The sequence below is a fragment of the Chrysoperla carnea genome, chromosome 2, assembly GCF_905475395.1.
Source record: "Chrysoperla carnea chromosome 2, inChrCarn1.1, whole genome shotgun sequence".
Classification (NCBI taxonomy): domain Eukaryota; kingdom Metazoa; phylum Arthropoda; class Insecta; order Neuroptera; family Chrysopidae; genus Chrysoperla; species Chrysoperla carnea.
The window spans coordinates 98,882,039-98,899,088 of record NC_058338.1 but is presented as its reverse complement, the minus strand read 5'-3'; the positions used below and the strand labels follow the sequence as shown (position 1 = coordinate 98,899,088).

The following is a 17,050-nucleotide window of genomic DNA, read 5'->3' as shown; positions in this document are numbered from 1 at the left end:
AAGAATAAAAACTTTCTAATTTATTTTATTTTACAAATGACAAAATTCTATAATAATTTAATAATCTAATTTAATTATAATAATTTAATAATCTAATATTTAATAGTTTGCTAAATGAATCCAAAGATTTAGCAAAAAAGTGGGGGGTAACAACTGTTTATAAAAACAGTAGGCGAAAGATAACGAAGCGTTTTTTTGATGAGTTATCACAAGATGAGAGAATTTCCGACCCGGAATCCTATTTCAAAGTCAATGTATACTATTGCTGTTTAGATATATTAATTTCTCAAACTAAAGAAAGATTTCAGAGCCTTTGCAACCTGAGTAGTATATTCGAAATATTACAACCGGAGAAACTCCTATCTTCTTCAAGCGAAGAGATATTAAACGCTTCCGGAAAACTGTCTGCTAAATACAGTAAAGACATCTCACTTAATCTTTGTTACCAATTAAAGGCTCTAAAAACATGCTTAAATTCTGAAATTAAAAAAATTTATTCCATTAAAGAACTCATTGAATTATTGCTAGTAAAATTCAATGGTCTTGCATCCAGTTTTCCCGAGGTAATCACAGCATGCTTTTTATTCTTGACCCTTCCAGTTACAACCGCAACGGCAGAAAAAAGTTTTTCAAAATTAAAACTAATAAAAAATTACTTAAGAACTTCGATGGGACAAGAACGGCTGTCAGACATCTCACTATTGTCCATAGAGGCAGAAACTTTAGAAAAACTAAAATCATCATCAGCCATAAATGATTTAATAAATCAGTTTGCCGATAAAAAGGCAAGGAGAGTGAATATTTAAAATTCGATTTTTGTTTGTAAAATGGGTAAATTATGTGATAAATAAATATTACTTCTCACAATATTTTTTTTCATTTGTGAAAAATCTTTACCTCCATATAAGGGCCTCCAAAAAAATTTTTATACGGGGCCCCGACAAGGCACGCTACGCCACTGAAGTTACAAGAACATTTTGATAACTGAATAATTCTTGCTTGTGTGGTAAATACATCAAATAAAAAAAGCTCTTAGATGCGTGAATAACATATCCCCAATCAAACAAATCAACCTAATTAATTTCAATGAATAAATAAATATTATTGTAACAAATGCGATACAAAAATGCGGGCATACGATATACAACTCTTATTTATTATTTATAAATAAAAAAAAAACCTTTTTTATATTCAAAAAAGATTAGATTTTAGTGTGTGTGTAATAGCTATGATCAATTATTACACATGAAAAAAACAGAGAATAGATTTTTTATTTTAAATCGTAAAAATACGGGTACTTTCAAAAACTGTTTCAATAGAAAATTTAACAAAAATAGAATATTTTATGCGGGATAAAATTGTGTAAAACTGATATCTATTTTTGCGATCATCTGTCATGAGGTAGCGTGGCCGAGCGGTCTAAGGCGCTGGTTTAAGGCACCAGTCTCTTCGGAGGCGTGGGTTCGAATCCCACCGCTGCCAATAAGTTTTTGTTTTTATATTGCGTATCTGTTGATTAATATTTTTAAAAGTCTTATATTTAAAAGTGTATATACAATAACTTTTACTTTAAAAATTTATTTTTAGGTGGGCCAGTTTGTTTGATTGAGAAACTGTATATATCAACGGTAGCGTGGCCGAGCGGTCTAAGGCGCTGGTTTAAGGCACCAGTCTCTTCGGAGGCGTGGGTTCGAATCCCACCGCTGCCAATTTTATTTTTACTTATAAAGTGCGTTGCAAAATATGACTAATTTTAGATTGAGAGTCTACAATGTATTGCTAAAACACACATTTAACGCGTCTTGTGGTCTTATCGTTAATTTTATGAATTTAATGTAAATATGGCGGAGACGCTGGATAACCTCAATCTTGTTACAAGATAGGATATGTTAATGTACTAACTTGCGCTCCCACCATTCTAACATTCGCTTCCTATACAATTACCAGAAAAAACTTAGAATGAAAGCTGAATAGATAGATTTCCAACAAAATTGCCTTAGAATCACTTTGACTACCCACCTCTCTTGTGCCAGTAAAAAAGACAAACAAAGCATAAATTGAATGAAGCCCCGAGTACAAATGTCCACAAGTTTTTTCAGTCAATGTATGTGTTATTTATATAAAAGTTAAATGCTGTTAGATTAATTAAACTGTGATTTTTTAAACACTTAATAAAATATTAAATAAATAGTGATTTGTTTTTATTAATTAATCTTTCATGTCAAATTAATAAATTTTTGTTCATAGCATGAAAATCTAAACTTTAATAATATGACACATACAATCTATTTATATTTTATATAAAACTAGCTGGGAACTACCCGCTTTGCTGGGCAACATCCCCACTTGCACCCCTCCCTCCACATTTCCTTGCGTTGGATAACAGTTTTGTAATGTACACGTCATGCTCTTTTATTTGATACCCCACTTAGGTATATTTGTAAATATTCGATATTTCCTTCCCACTTTCTCGCTACACCTTTCTACCGTCCGAAGGTTAAAAAAATTTCTAAATGTAATTTAAAACATTCTGAGCAAGTTTTGAACTATTAAAAGCCATAATTGAAAAATATGAAGTTTTTATTCAGGAACACCCCCGCAACCCCCCTTGTGGGTGAAATGTCGTAAAATCCGTTCTTAGCTGACCTCTACTTGGCAAAAGAAATATTCCTGCCAAATTTCAAGTCTCTAGGTCTTATAGTTCCAGAGATATCGTGATGAGTGACTATCTATATCTATAGAAAGTCTCCTATATATATATAGATAATAATAATAAAATATAACATCAAATTTATATTTAATTATATCTTAAATCTTAAATATCATATGATATATATCAAATCCATAGATGTGCTAGACTAAATAATTCTAGATCGCTAGCATGGGAGTCAATGGTTATAATGCTTCTATAGATACGGCTTATGTGAGTAAGAAAAGTGCAAAAAAATTTGGAGGCATAATTTTTCAAATTTTATTTTGGGAAGAAATAAGCAGAGTGAAATTTCATATTCATATTCTTGATCAGCTTAAATAGCGAATTTTTCAAAAAGGATAATATTTTTAGAATAGATAAGACTCCAAGAGATGATATTTTTTCTTGTGACAAAATGCACACTTCAACCGCGTTTGGTTTTTATACAAAATTTGTATAAAAACAACTAAAAACAAACAATTGACTCTGGTAATTATTTAAATACCCTGTTTAAAAGGTGTTGAATGTCATGCTTCTACTATTTTTTTTTATATATTAGAAAAGTTTAAAAACCGGCACAATTATGGTGGCCTTTCAATCGCTATTTGTTTTGGTTTTCGAAAATGTTCGAAAGTATTTTCTAGAATTTTTATAGTTTTTCTAGAACGTTTCACAAAGCCACTAATTGAAGCTGCCTACAAATTTTCAACACCATATTTTGTATAGTTTTGATATCATCACAATAACACGTACTTAATGCTGTGTATACAGTCTTGCTTAAATACATACATTTCAATGCTTTATTTTATTTAGAATGAATTTGTCCATACAATCCCAATAACCGGAACAAATCTAGCAATCGGAACATCTCTAGATTATCGATCCTGATTATCGAGACTCTACTGTATTATAGGAATTATAAGTACCGACATACTAGACTAAGTTGGAATGTGAATCGACAGTGGGACTCTAAATCTGGGATTGTAAAACCAAAATTCGTACGCGACCGCTGATAATCTAAAATTGATATAAACATCAATGTATACAAATAAGTGATGTGCCGACTATGATTTTGGCAGACTAGCCGATTAGTCGGTTGTAAAAGGGCCGATTAGTCAGCTATATCCGTAGACAGCTTATCGCCAGCAAGTTGTAATTGTGTTTTGATTATTTCGCATTGTCCGTTGAAAATTACTATGCAGGGGTTTTTTGGGGGGAAAATCGATCTGGCTGGGTTTTATTTAAAAAAAACTGAAATATTGACTGCAAAATGTGACTCTTCCTGACATCTATTGGCGACGAAATGAAGTACATTACCGGGTCATTCAAATTGGTATTTGTGTGGAGACATTTCAAACGATTCTTATATTAGTGTTAAATTATTATATTAGGATAGAATTTGTGCCTTTTTAACACAAAAAATACCGAGTAAAGCTCGGTCATCTAGGTACTTAATGTTAATATACGGTAACTTATTCTCTGAATAACTTGCAAAATTTTCCTCTGAATAACTTGCATCATTTTTAAAAACTTAATTGTGACTTTTAAACATATGTTTAAGAATAATTTCTCAAAAATTTAAGTTAATGGTGTTGCTTTTTCTGTAGCGCCTCAAAATCCTTAAAATGATAGAGCTCAATTACAATTTTTATTTTTATCAAGCCAAAACTATTCGAAAATCTCATATATGGATTTCTTTTGACCAGTTGGAGAATGATTCTCGTAAAGTCAAGTATAATCAGTGACAAATAATAATTTATCGTGCTGGGTAGGGAAAAACAGCACATAATACGAGTATGAACAACTATATTAAATACCGACATCTAACCCAATATGTAAGACTGTTCTACAATAAAAATGTTAATTAACAATCTAGGTTTTTTTAAATGTAATTAATCCTATATATTTTTTATTGAAAAATTACTACAAAGTAAGGAGCCGGATAGTCGGCCCTTTTTGCCGACTATTCGCCGACTGCGAAAGAATCCGACTAGTCGGAACATCCCTTACAAACATAATCCATACTAATATTATAAATGCGAAAGTAACTCTGTCTGTCTGTCTGTCTGTCTGTTAATCTTTCACGCCTAAACGGCTGAACGGATTTTGATGAAATTTGGTATGGTGATAGATGATAACCTAGAAATGGTCATAGGCTATAAATAATCACGCCATCGTTCTTAGGGGGTAGGCAGTAGGCAGATAACTAAATTGAATTAGTGATTTTTAGTGGTTTTTGTTGGGACTTTTGCTCTTTCACGTCTAAACGGCTGAACAGATTTTGATGAAATTTAGTAAGGTAATAGATGGTTACCTAAAAACGGATATAAGATCAAAATGATCACGTCATCGTACTTAGGGGGTAGGAAGTAGGCAGAAAACTGAATTGAGTTAGTGACTTTTTTATGGTTTTTGTTGGGAGTTTTGCTCTATCATGCCTAAACGGCTGAACGGATTTTGATGAAATTTAGTTAGGTGATAGATAGTAACCTAGAAAAGAATATGGAATATGGGGGGAGGGGTGAAAGTGGGAATGTTGCCCAGCAAAGCGGGTAGTTTACAGCTAGTAATTTATAATTATTACAATATATTCTTGAATAATAATATAATTATATTAAATAATATGTATAATGCTCTTATAAGAAGCGTATTATATGCGTGCGCATTCATTTGTTATAAGCATTTTATAGCCTCAAAAAATTAATTAAATAATCATTGAGTTGAATAAATTTTAGTTAATTAACTAAATAAAAAATAAAAATATTTATATTTTATATATTATTACTATTATTAGCTAAATATATATTGGACGCAATTGTAATATTTTAAAAAATATTTCAATTTACAGCAAACTTGGGATGTTGATCACGGACGGTTTTTTTGGGTCCAGCAAGTGTTCCATTCGCGGGGACCTATTACGCCATTTATGCCAATACAAGACTGAAAGTGTTTGATAAATTTCATATAAGTGAGTTATTTAATTTAAATTTAAACCAGAAAACAATTTATTTTGTAATTTCTAAAATACACTTTTTTTTTCTTCTGAATGTTAATTTTGTTGTTTATCTATTTATTATTTATTTTAATATAATTGTATATTTTATTTGGATAATGGCTGTATAGCAAATTTGCTGAAGCCAATTTTACTAAAAAAAAAAACTTAAATTTATTAAAAAATTTCAACAAGCATGGTACCATAAAGATTACCGCGTTCATTTTCCTTGCACTGATACCATTTCCATAACACTCGAAATATGAATAGTGAATGTTTCTCACAGTTAAAAGTATATGTGCAGTTTTCAATTTATTTAAATGTAAAATAGTTATATATTGTATCTCGTTCACCTTTTTTAATGAAATTTTTTAATGCTTTACAATGACGTTTATAAATGGCGCCTTTTATGTTTTAAAATGACGTTCATAGTGGAGTGTCAAGAAAATAAAAATTTTTTATTTTTATTTTTATTTTATTTTTGTTTTATATATCGTTATAAATTATATTTATAAGTTTTATATAAGCTCATGTGCTATTCTGATGTACAAGCTATCTTATTGTAAAATTTCATTAAAATTCATTGAGTAGTTTTTGCTTGAAAGCGTAACAAAAATAGGGTCTAGTGTGACCCTTGAGGTCCACACGAATAACTTTCCAGTATAGTAAATAGTTAAAAAAAATTATAACTCGACCGAATCGTTTCGATTCGGTCGAATATTATAAAATTATTTTTGGATCATATTATATCTCTTCGATCGACATAACAACGAAATCGATATCAATTCTTGTTCGCGCGATTTCGACGCCGAAAAAATGTCTACGGACGTACGTACACACTAGTGATGGAACGAATATTCGCGTATTTTAACATTCACATTCGCATTCGCAAAAAAGATGCGAATGTTTTTGACAATATCATTTTGTATCATAAATTGCAAAATAACACCAAACTTCAATAATATATACCTTACTCATATTATTAGATCACTTTTTAATCACTGTTAAATTTCTGTAAATAAACTTATACGGCGGACTATTTAAAACTAATGAAGAATGATATGTACTAGCTCGACCCGTGCGGTATTCCGCTTCCATAACTCATGGCTACCTTGTACTCCGGACTAAAAATCAACAACAAATTTCGTAGAAAAGTGGTGAAAAAATCTAAAGTTATTAAATTAATATTATGAGAACATATTATGCAAAATAGATTCATTTGAAATATCTTTACAGGTGCTTAATGATGTCTTCAGTATTAGAAGAAAGAACATTTATAAAAAGTGTTACATAAGAATCGTATTTGCTAGGTATCTTTTTCGTTTAAAGTATAATTTTTGTCCAGTCAGAAGCCAATATGATAAGCTTGAAAATGGGAGGTGAATCATGTAATTTGATAACGAAATAACGAGGATAAGGGTATGGACAGAAAATACATGGTGAAGAAATAATATATATAAGGATTAATAAAGTTAATACATTAGAATTTGTGAACGCTTCATTTGAAAGTTAACATTCGCATCCGCAATCAAAATTCGACATTCGTCCCGTCACTAGACACGTATTATGTGTGTGGACTTATGTAAATACACACGAACACACACACACACACAGGTACTTATTCTCAACATTAATGTCAATGCCTTGTCCTAACTATGAAACGTAAAGGTGTGTTGAAAATTTAAATCGGACCAATTAACTGCCTATACTTACTGGGAAGTTAACAAACAAACAAACTCCCTTTGATATTTATAATATATAAGGATAGGGATTTGAAATTTAAAACTGATTTCGATAATTTGACATACATAGGCATTTAGACCGCCTCGATCTAAAATATGTAAAAACCACCATTTATCAATTTTCTTTTAGTTTTGCACTTTTTTTGATAGTATAACCAATTTGTTTAACAAACTTCCGGGTCATTTTTTGGACTAGACACTGGTTTAACAAGTTTTGTTGATTGAAAAAACTGATAGCATTCAGCCAACTACCCAGAGTTTTCCCATTTTTAGATTTTAGAATCAAATTCTTGGTATATTTATTAAAACAAACGAAGTTCAATACAACATGGATATTTTCAAATTCTCTTTTCAAACACCTGCAAAAGTAATGATTTTACAATTTACAAAAAATAAATTTATTTAAAATTAATTACATTCATTATTATTTATTATGATATGTAGGATTTAATATATGAAATATGATATAATTGTAATATTGCCTTTAATATAGCTTGCTTAGCTAGTGCTAGCTGCTAGCTTATAGCTTAGCTTAGCGTTGTTGATCAGATGTGCGTAACTGTAAAGGTCAATGAAACATAATGAAACAAATAATACTACTTATTTATTTACTACGTATGTACATACATGAGGCTACGCTTGTATACATGCTGTAATAATGTTTGTAAATACATATTTATTAAATTTATATTAAGGTAGTTGGTGTATGTAAGAGGTAGATTCAAATATAGCTACCCACAAACCTAATTCAAATTAGCTCCCGATATGATTTTTGATATGTTGTATTTTTAAGCATTTTAAATAAAAGTCCCAATAGGCACAAAATAAAATTAATGAACAATTTTGGAATTATTAAGCATTTTCTTCCAGGGGTAGGTTTTAATCCCTACATATGCGCGTATCGCATATGTAGTTTAAATTAAATTTAACATTAACATAATTTACTTGAACTTTTACATATTATTACTAAAATATCTCCGTTTTCTGTAATAGTGTCCCATTTTATAACGCAAGCGCTAAAAACCTCAGAACCCAAACAACTCCTCTATAGTCAACAAACTTGTAATTAAAACAATATGAGTATGAGTATGAGTATGGAGGTTAGCGGGCCATGCTCGAGCATCGGGCCTCGAAGCAATGGTTCAGAGCACTTAGCCAAATAGAGCCTTGTACTCTATCCCCGTTACGCTTTTCAGTGGCTATTATAACCAACTGATGTACTGAAACCCAGGATCTGCCTAGCGCTGAGTTTCCTAATTTCTTTTGGTTAGACTATGGCCGGACCAAACCATTTCCTTCGCTGCTGTATGAGCGCCGGGCAGTAACAGAGAAAGTGGATCGATGTTTCTTCTGAATTTCCGCATCTGTCACACGCGGTTGATTGTCTTTTTCCAATCTGATGTTGGAACTTCAGGTTATCATGCCCTGTGAGTAACTCTACGATGACTCTAATATCAGCTCTGTTTAGTTTCAAGATCTCCTCGGCTCTGTTACCGAGCGAGTTTCCTTCACCCAACAGGCTTTTGGCGATTCGCCTCCCTCGTAGCTGGTCGTCCATGCCTTTAATTGTTGGTTTTTCAGATTATCTTCTAATCTGTTAAGACCTTCTTGGTATGGCATCCTCGCAAGCTTTTCTTGAGTGGGAGCCATAGTGGTTCCCAGTTTGGCCAGCTTGTCTGCTCGCTCATAACCGTTCCAACCAGAGAACAATAGAGTTATCAAAAAATAAAATAAAAATGTTCAAGATAACAAAAATGTAATAGAACAAAAAATCCAATAGTGTTACATATGATAATAAATTTTAAAAAAATTATGTGACTGTTGCTGGGTTTGAGCTAAGTAATCACAAAAATAAAAAAATTTCATAAGCGTACCTTTGTGCACACTGCTATGTTATACTCACATTGATGGTTATGATATAATATATAAATACAAATGTAGAATATTTTGTGTGCGATGCACGCGCATGTAGTCCGCAAGTGCTTGGGCTAGAAGGAACTTGAAACAGTTGGTTTAAGATATAGTAGAATAAATATGTTTGAAATCTTGATTGGGAATTGAAGTCTTTATATAACTATTATTATAACTCCTGTATGTATTGCCTCAACTTACTGACCCTCTACTTGTAATCATACTGCAAGCCGGTCTCTTGTAATGAAGAAGATTCATCGTTACTCGCAAAAAATTATTCAGTATTTATCACTGGAAATTTTATAGTAAAAATATAGAATAATAATATATATAGAATAATATTTAAGTAAAAAAATAGACTGGAAAAATTAGATCTGGAAAGTAATAAATAAAAAAATAATAGTGTCCCATTTTTGAACACAAGGGCTAAAAATTGCAGAGCCCAAAGAACTCTTCTATAGTCGACAAGCTCACACCTCCGGGTTTATAAAATTTTCGGTCTGTTTTTTGTGGGTCTATTTTTAACGACTGTAGATAGGTTAAAAAATCTGAAAAATTTAGAATTCGAAAATATAATGAATATAGAAACAGTTTCAATCACATATCCCATTTGAAATATAAAAGTTATTTATGCCGAGTGCGGACGGGATATACATAAAAACACGCAAATTCGTGATACACAATTTTTAGAAGTTAAAATTGATTTGAATACTTACTTCCTTCGAAATGCCATCAACTATACTACAAATAATGAAATAAGAATATTTCTAGTCAAAAAAATGCTTAATAACTCCAAAACTGCTCGTTATTTTTCGTTGTCCCCATTGAAACCTTTATCCAAAATGCTTAGACCTACAAACATATCAAAAATTCAGACAATTCACCGGGGAATAAAAAATCATGAATCTTTAAATTACTCTAACGCACCAACCGCTTTAATAAAATAGTATCATATTATGTGATATACAATCTAGCACGTACAGTGTTTTAAAAATCTAATTAAATCTTTTTAATAGTGTATCACAATAACACTATTGTTAAACGTTTTTTTTTTTTTTTGGGGAGAGAATCGATTTATAAAGACGTTTTGTAAAATCACTAACGTTTATGAAGACACTTTATAAAATATTGAAGACGAACATTTGCCGGTCTTTTCGGAATTGTACTGAATAATTTCAAAAAGTGTACGTTGGCTCAAGGACTATAAATTGTACGTACAAATCAAAAAAACTGATCCAACTGAAACATTCTAAGGCATTTTATGCAACATGTATTTAAATTATCACAAACAACAAGAAAGTGACAAACTGACTCAAATTTAATGCTTTTGAGTGTGATGTTATTTAACTGTTCTAAATTTAGATTCACTTATTAATGTATACCGCTGAATTCATCTCGTAGAATTATCAGATGTCTAAATAATTTTTGTGCGACGGTAGCGTGGCCGAGCGGTCTAAGGCGCTGGTTTAAGGCACCAGTCTCTTCGGAGGCGTGGGTTCGAATCCCACCGCTGCCAATAAGTTTTTGTTTTTAAATTGCGTATCTGTTGATTAATATTTTTAAAAGTATATACATATATAACTTTTAATTAAAAAATTTATTTTAAGGTGCACCAGTTTGTTTGATTGATAAACTGTATATATCAACGGTAGCGTGGCCGAGCGGTCTAAGGCGCTGGTTTAAGGCACCAGTCTCTTCGGAGGCGTGGGTTCGAATCCCACCGCTGCCAATAAGTTTTTTTACGTATCTCCGTAGTGTATTGACCTTTGAAAAAAAAAGTTTGCGGTCAATTCTACGGGCACGCAATGATTTTTTACCTCTTGTAGTGTTTTACTAAAATAACAAAAATTATAGTTTTTACCTTAAGGTAGTACCAGCATGAAATCACTTTTCGACAGATTTGGCCGAATTTTTTTTCTCGGGTTTATAATAGCTTTATTTATGAATTCCTAAAATTTCATAATTTTTGACCGCTTAGATTGCGAGATATTTAAAGACAAAGTTCGCGATTTTGAGGTTCATGTCCCATTTAAAGCATGTAAAATGTCCGGTCTCTCCAACTATTTTTTATGATATTATTATATATTGAAGAAAAAGTAGAAAAAAATGTTTATACAATACAATTCTAAAAAAAAATTTAGAAATTAATTTTCACTTTCGAGATATTAATTTTGACGTAAATTGATCGAAATTTGGACGTTGGCATAATTATTTCCCATTTTAAACGGTCAAAATTTCTGAAACTTTGGGAATTAATAGTAAGCATTATTAAATTCTTAAATTTAATTTTTCGTTAAATTCTGTCGAAAAAAAAATTGTACCATTGCTTTAACATAGAAACTGCAAATACCATGCTGGAACATCCTTAAGGACGTTCCAAAATAATCTTTAAATCGTGTATAGCAGACATGGACAAACGTGGCTTAGAGAAGTCTCTCAGACTTTTGTATCTAAAATACTAATAAGACAGTGACGACCTAAAATACGAGTAAGACAGAGAGACAACAGTCGTATTCCCGTCTCGCTTCCTTCTCGATGAAGAATGTGGATTTGTATAAAGAGAAACACAATAAAGTTTATGGCACACATAAAGTTATAACAATAGTGACTTAAAATAACTCGCCATGCCTGGTGTATAGCCCTTCTCAATAATACCCTTTTTAATCAGGTAAATTTTTTAATACTTCTTAATTTGTTCAATTTATAAATTTTAGCTGTTAAAGTTTGCGTTTCTAGCATTTAATTCTTATATGGAAATATTTTTAATGGTATGCTTTATTATGTAACAAGGCAAATTATAAAAACATTATTTTGGAAAACTAATACACATTTGTTAAAAGCATCACAAATATTTTCCTATAAACAAAATTATAGCAAGTGATTTTCTCTAAATCTTTAGGCATTAATATTTCAAAAAATAGGGTATATATCGAAAAATATTACTCTTAAATTTCGTCTAGGAAACGTTAGTCACAAATATTTTCAATCACTCATATTTATGGTACCGTCTTTAAGACACAAAATTTTATACACAATTCTTATCTTAATATATATACATATTTCTTGTGTGCGTGTGTATGTGACTGAACTCCTCCTAGACGGCTGGACCGATTTCGATGAAATTTTTTGTGTGAGTTCAAGGGGATTGGAGAATGGTTTAGATTTACCATTCGGTCCACTACAACTGTTTTTAAGGGTTCCACACCAAAAAAGTTAAATCTCATTAAATGGTGGGAGCGCATATAAATCATATCACATTATATTACAACTTACTATGTGTACTATGTATTTTTTATTGTCAATAGGCATTTATTAGAGCCATATGCGAGCGCAGCGAGCTCCACTGCCGAAGGCCAGGCCAAAGGTCGAAGCTCAGGCCGGTCCAATAAATGGGAGTTAAATTGGGGTTTAGCGGGATGAGTGTAGCAGACAGGCTAAACGTAGTATAGGTATTAATGAATTGTAGTTACGTTTCCACAGGACAACGTCTGTTTGGGCCGCTAAATAATTTTGTGAATTCAGATGTTTTTTTAATTAATTTTTATTTGTAAGGAGTTTTGAGCTCATTAAAAAAAGACGTGTGTACAGGACAACGTCTGTCGGGCCCGCTAGTAGTCTATAAATTAACAAAGTTTTATTTTGTTAACGGAAAATAATAATACCTACAAATATAGAACACTTGACTAAATAAATATATGACCGGAAATAATAATATTCAAAAAATATTTCAATCGATTGTGTTTGTCTTATCTGTTTAAACTTGTCAAGCAGTTAACGGGAAACTTAATATGTAAGTATTATCGAATGGCACCTTATATTGTTCTATTTTTTCAAGTAGCATTTCTTCGATATGAATCATCCACAATTTTTACCTGTAAAATTATTATGCACCTTCTAAGAAAGAAATCAAATTCCTTATACTTAAATATAAATACCGGAAGGTATTCTTTAAGAAATAGACTCCTTTTTAGATAGATGATTTATATAATGCAGTTCTTCCTAAACTTTTTTCATTGACGACCCCATTTATGATTGTGAGTTTCCTGGCGACCCCATATAAATATAAAAAAAAAGATAAATAAATATTTTTTGATGATTTATTTATTTGGTAATAATATGAAAATATAAAGTTTTAGAATTCGTTTAGAACCATACAAAATCTAAAATTAAAATTTGCACAAAAAGTTGTAAAATTGTATTTACTATTGCTACAAAAATTATATGCCCTTTTTATTTTTCATCAAAATTGCATTTTTTGCAATAACATAAATAAAAAGGAATTCTGAAAGTCTTAGTTCGCTGGAATATATTCGAACGCAGTAGTTGAGTGGTAAGTATTAAATTAAAATAAACTGGTGGTATACAGTCGGTGAGGTAATGAAGCCGTATGAGTGCGACCCCTGTAGTCCACACGGTTAACTTCAAAACATTAAAAAAAGCTCTTTGATTAGCCTTCATAGATTATTCTTCGAACATGTACTGCAGCTAATGCTGGAACGATCATTATCTCCATAGATAAATGATGTGTTTTATCCACTTTTGAGATTCTGTTTATTCATTTTTTTATTACCATTAAAAAACGGCTCAACTAATTCTGCTGAAAACTCTCTCAGTTCTTAAATACGCGATTAAGCCCAGAATAAGCCCAGTCACGTGTTAATGTCATAACTGGTGTGCGAGATAATCGAGGCGAAAGAATCCAAATGAACACACACACACAAATTCAGTTCTAGATCCGATCCAGAATTCAGTCAAAGGCTTTTTTGGAAATTGTAGTTTTAAGTTTGAGTCCCTCGAAACCTCAGCATATTTCTCTTGAGCTTTAAGTCCCAGGTGATCAATTTCACTTAAGCCAATCCAACGGCTTTTGAATCCAAACTACCTTTTCGAAATCAATATTCCAACCTTTGTTTTTGTGTTTTATAGTTTTAACATATAAATAATTACTATGGAAATGAATGGTCAAATAAACCTGGATCAATTCATTTTGAAAAGTGAAATAGTAAAATAATTAGGTAATTCAAAACAATAATTCAAAAGAACAAACTCAACTTAAATATTTCAATTTCAATTGTTCATCCCCATTGCTGTGTTGGGAGAGGCGAATTACCGCAGAAGGGGGGGGGTATTTCCTCATTCTAGCTTCAGAATCGTGATCAGCAACTACAAAAACCCCCAAGAATACTTTTTTTCCCATTTTGTTGAATATTTACAGAATATTGCAATTTTGGACCAGCTGGGTGAATTACCTCAGGAGGGGCGGGGGAGAATATCGAAATTCTAATTCCGGAATAGCGATTAGCGATCCCGAAAACCACCAAGTGTACGTTTCTGGCCCATTTTGTTGCATATTTTCAAGGTTTTAAAATTTTCAAAAATCACCTCAGAAATGGATTACAATAATGGGCTTATTTGGCCCATAGCAATGGCCAAACTTTCTAGCGGCAAGAAGTTAGATGTAGATTTTGATATATGGACCTTCCTGAACATTATAAAAAAAAACTTTCCCGATAGGTTAAGGTACATAAAAATTCTTCATTATAGCGTTTTTGATCTAAAATGATTCGTCTATTTGCAGAACATGATGGATTCAATTTGAAATACTTTTTTTTTTAGTTTGTGAAAAAAATTTTCCGATACCGGGAATTTAACCCGAGCATCTTAGCCAGGTGAAAGCCAGGTATCCTAGCCACTAGACCATATCGGAACTTATTAACAAATCAACAGTAAACCTTGAAATTAATAGTATGTATGTCCCTCGAAATTTAACGTTATTCAATTCAATTTCTGATCGATAACTCAAAAAAGTTAAAACTGTAATTTTTGGAAAATGTTCCATGTTAAACGATAAAAAAAAATTATAAATCATTTTCTAAAAGTGATTTATTTAGTTTTTGTTCAAGTGATAAATATTTTCCATATTTCCAGGTAATAATAATAACATTAAAAAAGTAGCATTAAAACGCAATCAATAATTGAATTGTTTTTTTTTTTTTTTTGTAATTACACAGTTCTGGTAATAAATTATGGTATTATAGAGTTATATTCAAACAATAAGTGCACAGATTACCTAACACCCGCGTGTAAATCAAATTTATACTTTTATATTTTTGGCATTGAAAATTTAAAACGGTTAGAACTAATGATTTGAGTCGAATATTCGTATTTCATTTTTTTAACTTCCCAGTAGGTATAACAATTTATTGTAATGGGTACGATTTTCGAAATCGAAAGTTTTTATTGCCAATTTTGAGAAGATGTATGTGTGTGTGTGTGTGTGTGTGTGTGTGTGTGTGTGTGTACGTACGTACGTACGATTAACGGCAATATGAAACGAAAAGAATTTCACATCATGCGGTCGTGTCGTTTCGATTCGGCCAAGTTTTTATTTTTTAACCATCTATTTATAATGCTGCGGTTTCTTTATATTGGAAATTGAACATAAATACATGGTAGGAATAGTAAAATTAGAAATAGTAATGACAGACTTATACTGGTTTTCGTTACGCACAATACTTCTGGTGGATAGCTCTATTCAGACCAGAATTGTCGGAAAGGTGGTGCATTTCTTACTGTGAACAAACGAATGGATAATGAATTTATATTCTGTAAAAATCGAATAAAATTGTAATTATTCCGCTTAAAATTACAGGCGTTTTGTAAAATCACTAACGTTTATAAAGACACTTAAAAAATAAAAGTAAAATATTGAAGACGAACATTTGCCGGTCTTTTCGGAATTGTACTGAATAATTTCAAAAAGTGTACGTTGGCTCTAGGACTACAAATTGTACGTACAAATAAAAAAAACTGATCTAACTGAAACATTCTAAGGCATTTTTTAAGCAACATGTATTTAAATTATCACAAACAACAAGAAAGTGGCAAACTGACTCAAATTTAATGCTTTTGAGTGTGATGTTATTTAACTGTTCTAAATTTAGATTCACTTATTAATGTATACCGCTGAATTCATCTCGTAGAATTATCAGATGTCTAAATAATTTTTGTTCGACGGTAGCGTGGCCGAGCGGTCTAAGGCGCTGGTTTAAGGCACCAGTCTCTTCGGAGGCGTGGGTTCGAATCCCACCGCTGCCATTAAACATTTTGTAAATTGAAATAACATGAGAAAGTAAGTGAAATATAATTTATTATTTTTAAATTTTATACAAAACTTGACAAAAAATGCACGGTGTATCTTCAAACTGTTGCATACGTAGGTAGCGTGGCCGAGCGGTCTAAGGCGCTGGATAATGAATTTATATTCTGTAAAAATTGAATAAAATTTTAGTTATTCCGCTTAAAATTACAGGCGCTTTTCTATAATTCTCTTCGTGAAATGGCGAAATGAATTGAATTTTCGTATTTTATGTTACTAATGACCATCATTTTTATCCAAATCAATTTTTGTAATTTTTAGATTTCATTTAAATGCCGCAGTTTTTTGTGATTTAGTGATGAAAAAAAAAAACAACAATCAAATAACTTTTCAGATATCACCAAAAATTGTAGCGAAAAATAACTTTCGCATAACACATTTTTGTAGTTTTTTGAGTAGTATCTTATCCAAAATGGGCCCAGAAATCTTAACTTTCGGCAAATTTCTCAACCCCATTGAAAAAATCCAAAAAATTACAAGCAACTTTTTGTTACGGAAGAGTGTATGAAGCTCTATTTATCTTAAATCCAGTAATTTTTTGTGTTTTTGAGTAT

At 31.3% G+C, this 17,050-nt stretch overlaps 1 protein-coding gene and 5 non-coding genes across 6 annotated transcripts in view; 5 read left to right on the top strand and 1 right to left on the bottom strand.

The window, feature by feature from the left end:
- LOC123292471 (phosphatidylinositol 4-phosphate 3-kinase C2 domain-containing subunit beta-like) overlaps nt 1-17,050 on the bottom strand; it is a 351,668-nt gene that overhangs the window by 190,459 nt on the left and 144,159 nt on the right. The gene's annotated exons all lie outside the window — the stretch shown is intronic.
- Nucleotides 1,401-1,482, top strand: Trnal-aag. The gene has a single exon. It is a non-coding gene; the product is annotated as a tRNA-Leu (tRNA).
- Nucleotides 1,628-1,709, top strand: Trnal-aag. Its single transcript has one exon. It is a non-coding gene; the product is annotated as a tRNA-Leu (tRNA).
- Trnal-aag lies at nt 10,772-10,853 on the top strand. Its single transcript has one exon. It is a non-coding gene; the product is annotated as a tRNA-Leu (tRNA).
- Trnal-aag lies at nt 10,985-11,066 on the top strand. Its single transcript has one exon. It is a non-coding gene; the product is annotated as a tRNA-Leu (tRNA).
- On the top strand, nt 16,354-16,435 carry Trnal-aag. Its single transcript has one exon. It is a non-coding gene; the product is annotated as a tRNA-Leu (tRNA).